Source organism: Somniosus microcephalus, chromosome 17, assembly GCF_052327205.1.
Source record: "Somniosus microcephalus isolate GS21.2 chromosome 17, FLI_Smic_1.0, whole genome shotgun sequence".
In the NCBI taxonomy this organism is placed as follows: Eukaryota; Metazoa; Chordata; class Chondrichthyes; order Squaliformes; family Somniosidae; genus Somniosus; species Somniosus microcephalus.
In genome coordinates, this window is record NC_141003.1 from 87,668,503 (window position 1) to 87,680,194 (window position 11,692).

The following is an 11,692-nucleotide window of genomic DNA, read 5'->3' on the forward strand; positions in this document are numbered from 1 at the left end:
CTCCGGCCTGTCCAAGGGTTTGTACGGATCTTCCTCCAAAGTTACGGTGAAGGATCAGGAGAAACCCCCACAGAAATTCACCCCCTTTACCAATATTATAGAGGCCCCACACCTAATAATGTTTTTCTTATTTTCTAATAGTGTAAGGCCTAGAAATTCAGTATCGCCATGTTTAGGGTGCTACAGCCGGGCGTTCGCTAAATTTAGCACCCGGCGCAACTTAGCGCCACCTTCGCCGAAATTGAGTTGCATCGCCCCAAGAGGTTGCTGCTGTGCTAAAGCAGGCGATGCACGACTATCATAAGGCGCTAAGCCGGCGAGCTGAGGCGCTAACACCGAGGGCGGGCGCAGCTCAGGTGCGGCGAGTTGCTGATTGAAGGCAGACATGCTGACGCCGGTCAGCTCTTAAAGGGGGAGGGTCGATTTGTTTGGCTGCCATGCCCTGCACACTGCAGCCCTGAAGCAAGGCCTGACCATTGCTGGTTCAACAGTTCAACGCCCAGGACAATGGAGAAGGCTAGGGAGCGAGCGGAGCGCTTCAGCGAGGGTGCCCTGAGGCTACTGTTTGGCGCAGTGGAGCGCAGGCGACCTGCCCTCTTCCCTGACAGTGGGAGGAGGCCGCTTCCCAGCGAGTACCGAAAAGCCTGGAGGAAGGTGGCAAACAGGGTGACCACCAACAGCATGGTTGCCAGGACTCCAGTTCAATGCAGAAAAAAGTTCAACGACCTCACTCGGGTTGTCAGGGTGAGAACCCTTTCCAGTATCCTCTTCATCCCTGCATGTGCACCTAAGTTTCTGGCCAAAGAGACCTGAAAGCCCCAGTGCCCAGCCCTCATCCAAGAGTTATGGGACTCTCATGAAAACCACTTGCACATTCAGCACTTTACACACTGTCAGGGCTATTCCACCATGGGAGGCAGTGCAGGCAAGATGAGGGCTTGACACTTTCAGGGCTATTCCACCATGGGAGGCAGTGTAGGCAAGATGAGGGCTTGACACTGTCAGGGCTATTCCACCATGGGAGGCAGTGCAGGCAAGATGAGGGCTTGACACTGTCAGGGCTATTCCACCATGGGAGGCAGTGCAGGCAAGATGAGGGCTTGACACTGTCAGGGCTATTCCACCATGGGAGGCAGTGCAGGCAAGATGAGGGCTTGACACTGTCAGGGCTATTCCACCATGGGAGGCAGTGCAGCCAAGATCAGGGCTTGACACTGTACTTAGAGGCTGTCCTTTCTCTTGCAGGGCAAGCTGGCCCACAATCGCAGGCAGCAGCTATGGACCGGGGGAGGTCGTCCTGACCTGAAAGACCTCAGCGACCTGGAGCAGCGTGTGGAGCGCATTGTGGCAGGTTGGCTGATTGGCCCCACCACCCTCAGCCGAGGCAACCCATGGCCATGATGGGGACACATCTTCCCTGGAGGGGAGCAGGGGGGGAAGGGTCTGAGGAGAGTGAAGCTCCGGGGCCCAGCGGGCTGCAGCAACGCAGGAGGGGTGGGGAAGCTCGGCGGCCTTCTCCCCGGAGGGTGAGTGCGGCCTCCAGTCCTGCTACAGTGAGCGCAGAGGAGGTGCGGCTCCTTGGTGAAATGGGCGCCCAGGCTAAGCGCAGGCACACTGAGCTCATGGCTGCAGTGGCAAGGATGCCTGACTCCATAGAGTCACTGGCAAGGAGTGTTCAGGAATTCGGGGCAGCACAGGCCAGGAGTCTGCAGGACTTCACTGCATCACAGGCGGCTTCCAGCCAAATGCTCAGTCGTGCCGTGCATTCACTGGCTGGTCTGATGCAGACACAGATCAGGGCCACACGGGCACTAACTGCTGCCACCCTCGCTGGATCAGCCAGGCATCGCCGGGGCCCTCGCCGCGCCGCAGCAGCCCAGCAGTCTGTGCTTCAGCAGATTGCTGCGCATGCTGCAGTGCTGGCCCATGCAAGTGCCAGTGTATCAGCCGACCAGGGAGTGCCTGTGCTCTGTCAGGTTGGCAGCATTCCTGCTGCCAATATTGTCACTCCTCCATTGCAGCTGCCAACACCCGTAGGACAGACTGCTGCCGCCCAAGCAGAGTTGGAGCAGTCAGAAGTCGGGCCCTCCAGGCCCAGAGCTGGTCCAGGCCGTCCCCCAAGGGCATCTGCCGTCTCACCATCTGACCCTCAGCAGCCTTCCCCCAGCCTTGCTGCAGGCACTGGGGTCCCATTGAGGAGGAGCTGCAGGGCGGGAAGGGCCCACTTGCGGAAGCAAGGCGGATCACCCTCACAGGGGAAAAAGTAGAAGGTGTGGCCAAATGTTGTGTTTATATATGAAGGCCGAGAATGTTTTTTTTATATATGAAGGCCGAGACTGTTGTGTTTGTTTTTTATATGAGGGCCGAGAATGTTGTGTTTGTTTTTTAAATGAAGGCCGAGGATCATGGTCATAGAGTCATAGAGTAATACAGCACGGATAGAGGCCCTTCGGCCCATCGTGTCCGCGCCGGCCATCAAGCCCTGTCTAATCTAATCCCATATTCCAGCATTTGGCCCGTAGCCTTGTATGCTATGGCATTTCAAGTGCACATCCAAATGCTTCTTAAATGTTGTGAGGGTTTCTGCCTCCACAACCCTTTCAGGCAGTGAGTTCCAGACTCCAACCACCCTCTGGGTGAAAAAGTTCTTTCTCAAATCCCCTCTAAACCTCCCGCCCTTTACCTTGAATCTATGCCCCCTAGTTATCGACCCCTCTACTAAGGGAAAAAGCTCCTCAGCATCCATCCTATCTATGCCCCTCATAATTTTGTACACCTCAATCATGTCCCCCCTCAGCCTCCTCAGCTCCAAGGAAAACAAACCCAACCTGCCCAGTCTCTCTTCATAGCTGAAGCGCTCCAGCCCTGGTAACATCCTGGTGAACCTCCTCTGCACCCTCTCTAACGCGATCACATCCTTCCTGTAGTGTGGCGACCAGAACTGCACACAATATTCCAGCTGTGGCCTAACCAGTGTTTTATACAGCTCCATCATAACCTCCTTGCTCTTATATTCAATGCCTCGGCTAATGAAGGCAAGTATCCCATATGCCTTTTTTACCACCTTATCCACCTGTTCCGCCGCCTTCAGGGATCTGTGTACTTGCACACCCAGATCCCTCTGACCCTCCGTCTTGCCTAGGGTCTTTCCATTCATTGTGTATTCCTTTGCCTTGTTAGTCCCCCCAAAGTGCATCACCTCGCACTTTTCCGGGTTAAATTCCATTTGCCACTGTTCCGCCCATCTGACCAACCCATCGATATCGTCCTGCAGACTGAGGCTACCCTCCTCGCTATTCACCACCCTACCAATTTTTGTATCATCCGCGAACTTACTGATCATACCCTTTACATTCATATCCAAGTCATTAATGTAGACCACAAACAGCAAGGGACCCAGCACCGATCCCTGTGGTACCCCACTGGCCACAGGCTTCCAGTCACAAAAACAACCTTCGACCATCACCCTCTGCCTTCTGCCACTAAGCCAGTTTTGTATCCAATGTGCCAAGGCACCCTGGATTCCATGGGCTCTTACCTTCTTGACCAGTCTCCTGTGCGGGACTTTATCGAAGGCCTTACTGAAATCCATGTATACCACATCCACTGCGTTACCCTCATCCACACACCTAGTCACCCCCTCAAAAAATTCAATCAAATTAGTCAGACATGATCTTCCCTTGACAAAGCCATGTTGACTATCCCTGATTAATCCTTGCCTCTCCAAGTGGAGACACATTTTGTCCCTCAGGATTTTTTCCAATAATTTTCCTACCACTGATGTTAGGCTCACTGGCCTGTAGTTCCCCGGTTTTTCCCTACTACCCTTCTTGAATAATGGTACTACATTAGCGGTTCTCCAGTCCTCTGGCACATCCCCTGTGGCCAGAGAGGTCCTGAATATATGTGTTAGAGCCCCCGCAATCTCCTCCTTTGCCTCACACAGCAGCCTGGGATACATTTCATCCGGGCCTGGGGATTTATCCATTTTTAGGCCAGCTAAAACCGCCAATACCTCCCCCCGCTCGATGTTAATATGTTCGAGCATATCACAGTCCCCCCGCCCTATTTCTATGTCTACATCGTCCTTCTCCATAGTGAAAACAGACGCAAAAAATTCATTCAGAACCCCTCCTACATCTTCCGGCTCCACACACAGATTGCCACTTTTGTCCCTAATGGGCCCTATTTTTTCCCATTTTTGTTTAACTGTTTTTTTCATTTTCTGAAGGCTGTGAGAGCCAGTTATGTCTCTGACTGTTTTTTGGGGGGTTTATCTGAATTAGTTTGTCATGCGGGAAGGGCACAGAGTTTGCACAATAAAACATTTTCTTTATTCACATTGTCCTTGTTTGCACTTTGAACTATTTGTTGCCTTGACCGGCTGAGGGTTTGCGGAGTGGCTCCATTCATGTTCTTTCATTGGCACAAGCCATTCCCTGAGAGGGGGCCTAGAACCGACTTGCAATAAGCCGCCGACGGACGGCCCTTGCACTTTGTGCCTCCCTCCCGTCTTGGTGCTCCTCCTCCTCCTCCTCCTCCTCCTCTGGTGGTCCTCCAAGGTCTGCTGGCAGTGGCCGAGTCCTGAGGAGAGCCAGGTTGTGCAGCATGCAGCACACTACAACGAAATGGGAGACTCGCTCAGGCGAGTACTGTAGGGCTCCTCCAGAACGGTCCAGACAGTGGAACCGTTGCTTGAGCACGCCGATTGTGTGCTCAATGGTGTTCCTGGTAGCTTGATGGCTGTCATTGTATCGCTCTTCAGCAGGGGTGCTGGGCGCATGGAGCGGGGTCATCAACCAGGTGCACAAAGGATAGCCTTTGTCCCCAAGAAGCCATCCTCGTGGGTGAGCCTGGGCTTCGAAAATGTCTGCCACAGAAGTCTGGTGCAGGATGAAGGCCTCGTGGCTGCTGCCTGGAAAGCGGGCATTGACAGCTAGTATGAGCTGCCTGTGGTCACACACCAACTGGACGTTGAGCGAATGGTAGCCCTTCCGGTTGCGGTAATCCTCGGCATTCTCTAGAGGTGCCCGCAAAGCCACATGTGTGCAGTCAATGGCGCCCTGGACCATGGGGAAGCCCGCTATTCTTCCAAATCCCATTGCACGCTCTTGCTGCTTGTCCAGGGTCATGGGGAAGGAGATGAACTGACGTCTCCTTCTGAAAAGGGCATTGGTCACCTGGCGGATGCAGCAATGTACTGCGAACTGGGAGATGTTGGCAATGTCCCCAGTAGCGGATTGGAAGGAGCCGGTGGCATAGAAGTTGAGAGCCACCGTCACCTTCACTGCCACCGACAGAGACGTCCTGCTCCTCAGCTGTGGCTGCAGATCTCCGCGAAGCAGGTGGCAGATCTCAGTGACCACCGCCCTTCTGAATCGCAGCCTCCGAACACACTGCTCCTCAGACATGTTCAGATATGAGAACTGCTGTCGGTATACCCTGGGTGGGTAAGGCCTCCTGTGCCGACGCCTGTTGGCCCTTCTCCGTCTGGCCATGACTGGCACTCTCTCACGGCATCTCTGAGCCCTTTGAATGCAATGCAGAAAACCAACGTTTCCACCCATTGCAGCCCCCATTATATGTGGCGACTCAAGGCTATGGCACTCAAAGTTAAATCCAAGTGCAAAGCTCTGGCCTGAAGCCAGAAGTACCTGTGCGAGCGCTGATTCAAAGCAGAAAGCTCTCTCCCTTTGTCTCTCTCCAAATATCTGTCTCTCACACAGAAGGATTGGCACAAAATGGCTGCCACTTATAATGCAGGAGGAGTCCCCTTTAAATAGCGCCCCCCCGCACCCCGCAGCGACTGGGAACCGTTCCCCTCTACCAGTCGCTGGGGGCGCCAGGCGCACAGAAGGGGGGCGCCACTGAAGTTCCGGATCGGGGCGCACCAAGGGCATTGCACCATGAAATGATGTCAGGATCTGCGCGTGCAGCTGAGCGGGCGCTACGGTTTTGCGCCGCCACTAAATCGTGACTGAAGTTCGCGAGAGGTGCAGATTGCACCGCGCCCGGGCGCTAGCCGCTTAGCGCCCCGCTTCTCCTCCTCCTAAGGCGCTAGCGGCTGACGCTAACAGCTGAATTTCTAGGCCTAAATCTCTTAACTAGGGAAGTTATGATGAGCCTTTATAAAACACTGGTTCGGCCTCAACTAGAGTATTGTGTCCAGTTCTGGCCTTAGAGAGGGTGCAGAAAAGATTTACGAGAATGGTTCCAGGGATGAGGGACTTCAGTTATGTGGATAGACTGGAGAAGCTGGGGTTGTTCTCCTTGGAGCAGAGAAGGTTGAGAGGAGATTTGATAGAAGTGTTCAAAATCATGAGGGGTCTGGACAGAGTAGATAGAGAGAAACTGTTCCCATTGGCGGAAGGGTTGAGAGCCAGAGGACACAGATTTAAGGTGATTGGCAGAAAAACCAAAGGCGACATGAGGAAAAACTTTTTTACGCAGCGAGTGGTGAGGATCTGGAATGCACTGCCTGAAAGGGTGGTGGAGGCAGATTCAATCGTGGTTTTCAAAAGGGAGTTGGATAAGTACCTGAAGGAAAAAAATTTGCAGGGCTTCGGGGAAAGGGCGGGGGAGTGGGACTAGCTGAAGTGCTCTTGCAGAGAGCCGGCACGGGCTCGACGGGCCGAATGGCCTCCTTCTGTGCTGTAACCATTCTATGATTCTAACTGTTTTCTGCCCTCAATTCCGTCTCTTTGGTGCTAGCCATTTTGATTTCACTTTAATTCCAGCTGTGTGGGAAAGCCGATTCCAATATTTGCTTCAGTATCAGGGTTCAGTTAAAGTAAAAGCTCGCTTTGTGTGCAGCAATAAGCACTGTGGCTTTTCGGGTCAATTTAACAAATCAGCATCTTTGATAATAGGCCATGTCTGGTCTAATTAAAAAGAGTCAAACCTTTGTGAAACATGTTAAAGCACTTCCTTAGAAAGTCATTTTTTTACAATAAGCAAATATAAAATCATCTTTTATATTAACAAACGAGGGAGTAAACAAACGCAACTGTAAAGGAAACAGACGAACGTTCATTTCTCCAGGGCCTTCCACGGCCACCCCAAAGCACTTTCCAGCAATGAATAGCTTTTTGAAGTGTAGTCACTGTTGTAATGTAGGAAACGCGGCAGCCAATTTGCGCACAGCAAGCTCCCACAAACAGCAATGTGACACTGACCAAATAATCTGTTTTTTAGTGATGTTGATTGAAGACACCAGGGATAACTCCCCCTGTTCTTTTTCAGAATAGTGGCCATAGGATCTTTTACATCCACCTGAGAGAGCAGACGGGGCCTTGGTTTAACGTCTCATCCGAAAGACAGCACCTCTGACAGTGCAGCACTCCCTCAGCACTGGAGTTGTTATTATTGCTTGGATTTTTGTGCTCAAGTCTCTGGAGTGGGACTTGAACCCACAACCTTCTGCCCCAGAGGTGAGGGTGCTGCCCACTGAGCCATGGCTGACACAGCAGGCGAAAGCCAATAGGCCCAAAACAAGTCTGGTTGATCTCAACGCTATCCTAAACCTGCCTTCTCACCATACCCCTTAAATTCCTTCTTTCTTACTCTCTAGAAAAGCATCTAGTTTCCAATTGAAACACTAAAACACTGAGGGGGTGAATTTCCTCAGGGGTTTTCCCGCTTATAGATACATAGATACATAGAAGATAGGAGCAGGAGTAGGCCATTCGGCCCTTCGTGCCTGCTCCGCCATTTAATGAGATCATGGCTGATCCTTTAATTCAGTATCCCGTCCCCGCCTTCTCTCCGTAACCCTTAACCCCTTTTGCCCGTAGAAATATATCTAATTCCCTCTTAAATATATTTAATGAGCTGGCGTACACTGCCCTCTGTGGCAATGAGTTCCACAGGTTCACCACTCTCTGAGTGAAGAAATTCCCCCTCATCTCTGTCCTAAATGGTTTAGCCCTTATCCTTAAATTATGTCCTCTAGTTCTGTTCTCACCCGCCAAGGGAAACATTCCTTCTGCATCCAGTCTGTCTAGACCTGTCAGAATTTTATACACTTCTATGAGGTCCCCTCTCAATCTTCTAAACTCCAGTGTGTACATCCCTAAACTACATAGTCTCTCCTCATAGGTCATTCCCGCCATTCCTGGTATCAGCCTGGTGAATCGCCGCTGCACCCCCTCCATGGCAAGAACATCCTTCCTCAGATGAGGCGACCAAAACTGTACACAGTACTCGAGGTGTGGTCTCACCAGTGCCCTGTACAGCTGCAGCAAGGTATCCCTGTTCCTGTATTCTAACCCTTTTGCTATGAAGGCCAGCATACCGTTTGCCTTCTTGACCGCCTGTTGCACCTGCATGCTCGCCTTCAGTGACTGGTGTACAAGAACACCCAGGTCTCTCTGTACTTCCCCCTCTCCCAATCTATTGCCATTTAAATAATAATTTGCCCTCCCGTTCCTGCACCCAAGGTGGATAACTTCGCACTTGTCCACATTATAGTGCATCTGCCATTTATCCGCCCAATCGCCCAGTCTGTCCAAATCGCTCTGGAGCTTCCTGGTCTCTTCCTCTGAGCCCACCCCACCTCCTAGTTTAGTGTCGTCTGCAAATTTGGAAATGCTGCATCCGACTCCCTGATCCAGGTCATTAATGTAAATTGTGAACAGCTGGGGGCCCAGGACAGATCCCTGTGGTACCCCACTTGTTACTGCCTGCCATTCAGAAAATGAGCCGTTTATTCCAACTCTCTGTTTTCTATCTGACAGCCAGTTCCCTATCCACGCCAAAACTTTCCCCTTTATCCCATGAGCCTCAATTTTCCATGCTAATCTTTTATGTGGGACCTTATCGAAGGCCTTTTGGAAGTCCAGGTACACCACATCTACTGGCTCTCCCCCATCTATTCTACCAGTTACTCCCTCAAAAAATTCCAATAGATTAGTCAAGCACGATTTACCCTTTGTAAATCCATGTTGACTCTGTCCTATCCTGTCCCCATTTGCTAAGTGCTCCGCTATTTCATCCTTAATGATGGACTCCAGCATTTTGCCCACAACTGATGTAAGGCTTACAGGTCTGTAATTACCTGCTTTTTCCCTACCCCCCTTTTTGAATAGTGGGGTAACGTTAGCTACCCTCCAATCCATCGGCACTGTTCCCGAGTCTAATGAATTCTGAAAAATCATCCTTAGTGCATCCGCTATCTCTAGGGCCACCTCCTTCAGTACCCTAGGATGCATGTTATCAGGCCCTGGGGATTTGTCCACCTTCAATCCCTTTAGCTTCCTTAACACCATATCCTTAGAGATATTGATTTGCGTCAGTTCCTCCTTTGCCAATGTCCCTATTTTTCCCGATATCCGCCACAACTTCAGCGGAACAGTCGCTGTTTGTGCCGTTTTTCTGGAGTTTCCTCATCTCTTCTGCCAAAGTGACAGCGGATGACTGGGGAAAAACTTCTGCGGAAAACTCCTCCCTCTCCTTGGAAACGAAGTCAAACGAGTTAAAGCGGTAGGCTAATCCTATAGCTTAGACTCTTAGCTCGGAGAGAAGCCCTCAAACTAACCAGGCCATCTAGAGATTTCTATGTCTTCAAAACTTCCACCCTGGAAGAATTTACAATGCACAATTTCAGATAAGAACATAAGAAATAGGAGCAGGAGTAGGCCATTCGGCCCCTCGAGCCTGCTCCGCCATTTAATGAGATCATGGCTGATCTTCCAAATTCAGTACCCTGTCCCTGCTTTCTCCCCATCTCCCTTGATCCCATTAGCCTTAAGAAATATATCTAACTCCTTCTTGAATATATTTAATTAATTGGCCTCAACTGCCTTCTGTGGTAGAGAATTCCACAGGTTCACCACTCTCTGGGTGAAGAAATTCCTCCTCATCTCAGTCCTAAATGGCTTACCCCTTATCCTTAGACTGTGACCCCTGGTTCTGGACTCCCCGCCATCGGGAACATCCTTCCTGCATCTAGTCTGTCTAGTCCTGTTAGAATTTTATAAGTTTCAATGAGATCCCCTCTCATTCTTCTAAACTCTAGTGAATACAAGCCCAATCAACCCAATCTCTCTTCATACATCATTCCTGCCATCCCAGGTATCAGTCTGGTGAATCTTCGCTGCACTCCCTCCATGGCAAGAACATCCTTCCTCAGATAAGGTGACCAAAACTGCACACAATACTCAAGGTGTGGTCTCACCAAGGCCCTGTACAACTGCAGCAAGACATCCTTGCTCCTGTACTCGAATCCTCTCGCTATGAAGGCCAACATACCATTTGCCTTCTTAACCACCTGCTGCACCTGCATGCTTACCTTCAGCGACTGGTGCCCAAGGACACCCAGGTCTCGTTGCACTTCCCCTTCTCCCAATCTATTGCCATTCAGATAATAATCTGCCTTCCTGTTTTTGCCACCAAAGTGGATAACCTCGCATTTATCCACATTATATTGCATCTGCCATGCATCTGCCCAATCACCCAACCTGTCCAAATCATACTGGAGTTTCTCTGCATCCTCCTCACAGCACACACGCCTCAACTCTACCTTCCTGCGCTATCCCCATATCCCTTAATTCCCTTCGTTCCCAAAAATCTATCGATCTCAGTCTTGAATATACTCAACGACTGAGCATCCACAGCTCGCTGGGGCAGAGAATTCCAAAGATTCACAACCCTTTGAGTGAAGAAATTTCTCCTCATCTCAGTCTTAAATGGCCGACCCCTTATCCTGAGACTGTGACCCCGTGTTCTAGACTCCCCAGCCAGGGGAAACATTTTCTCAGCATGTCAAGCCCCTTAAGAATTTTATTTGTTTGAATGAGATCACCTCTCATTCTTCTAAACCCTAGGGAATATAGGCCTAGTCTACTCAATCTCTCCTCATCGGGCAAGCCCCTCATCCCAGGAACCAGTCTAGTGAACCTTCGTTGCACTCCCTCAAAGGCAAGTGTATCTTTCCTTAGGTAAGGAGACCAAAACTGTACACAGTACTCCAGGTGTGGCCTCACCAATGCCCTGTATAATTGTAGTAAGACTTCTTTATTGTTATACTCTAATCCCTTTGTAACAAAAGCTAACATACCATTTGCTTTCCTAATTGCTTGCTGTACCTGCATGTTAACTTTCTGTGATTCATGTACAAGGACACCCAGGTCCCTCTGAATGCAAACATTTCCCAGTCTCTCACCATTCAAAAAATATTCTGTTTTTTTGTTTTTCCTACCAAAGATATAAGATATAGGAAATCAATACATCCCTACGATTAGCCAAGAAAGAGGAACTGTATGGAACAAACTGTGAGTTACAAGCACTCAATAAAGCAATTTAGACAGGAAGGTGACGAGAACAATACATTGCACTGTACCTGATAACGGCTCAGTAACTCGTGCTGGCGTATCTGGCAATGTAGATAGCTCCTCTCCTCCTGAGTGCTGCTGCTTAGCAGAAACCGCAGCAGATGGTGAGACAAGACAAGGAAAATGAAAAGAACAGTTAGGAACAAAACAGCAGCATATGATCAAAACAGAATAAAATGAGTCTCAAGAGCTAGCAGCAATAGTCTTTCACATCTTGAAATAAATGTGGCTGCTCTGCAGCCTCAGTACTACAATGACAGAGTTCACAATCTGCTTTAAGTGGTGCACTCACAAAAAAACAGAAGAATTAGGAGCAGGAGTCGGCCATTCGGCCCCTCGAGCCTGCTCCACCATTCAATAAG

General features: G+C 50.2%; 1 protein-coding gene across 1 annotated transcript in view; it reads right to left on the bottom strand.

The window, feature by feature from the left end:
- LOC147105909 (protein FAM107B-like) overlaps window positions 1–11,362 on the bottom strand; it is a 207,024-nt gene extending 195,662 nt beyond the window's left edge. The window contains exon 1 of the mRNA XM_086010818.1: window positions 11,339–11,362. The gene's annotated coding sequence lies outside the window, so the exon portion shown is untranslated. The remainder of the gene's footprint in view (window positions 1–11,338) is intronic.
- Between the last annotated feature and the right edge of the window lie 330 nt (window positions 11,363–11,692).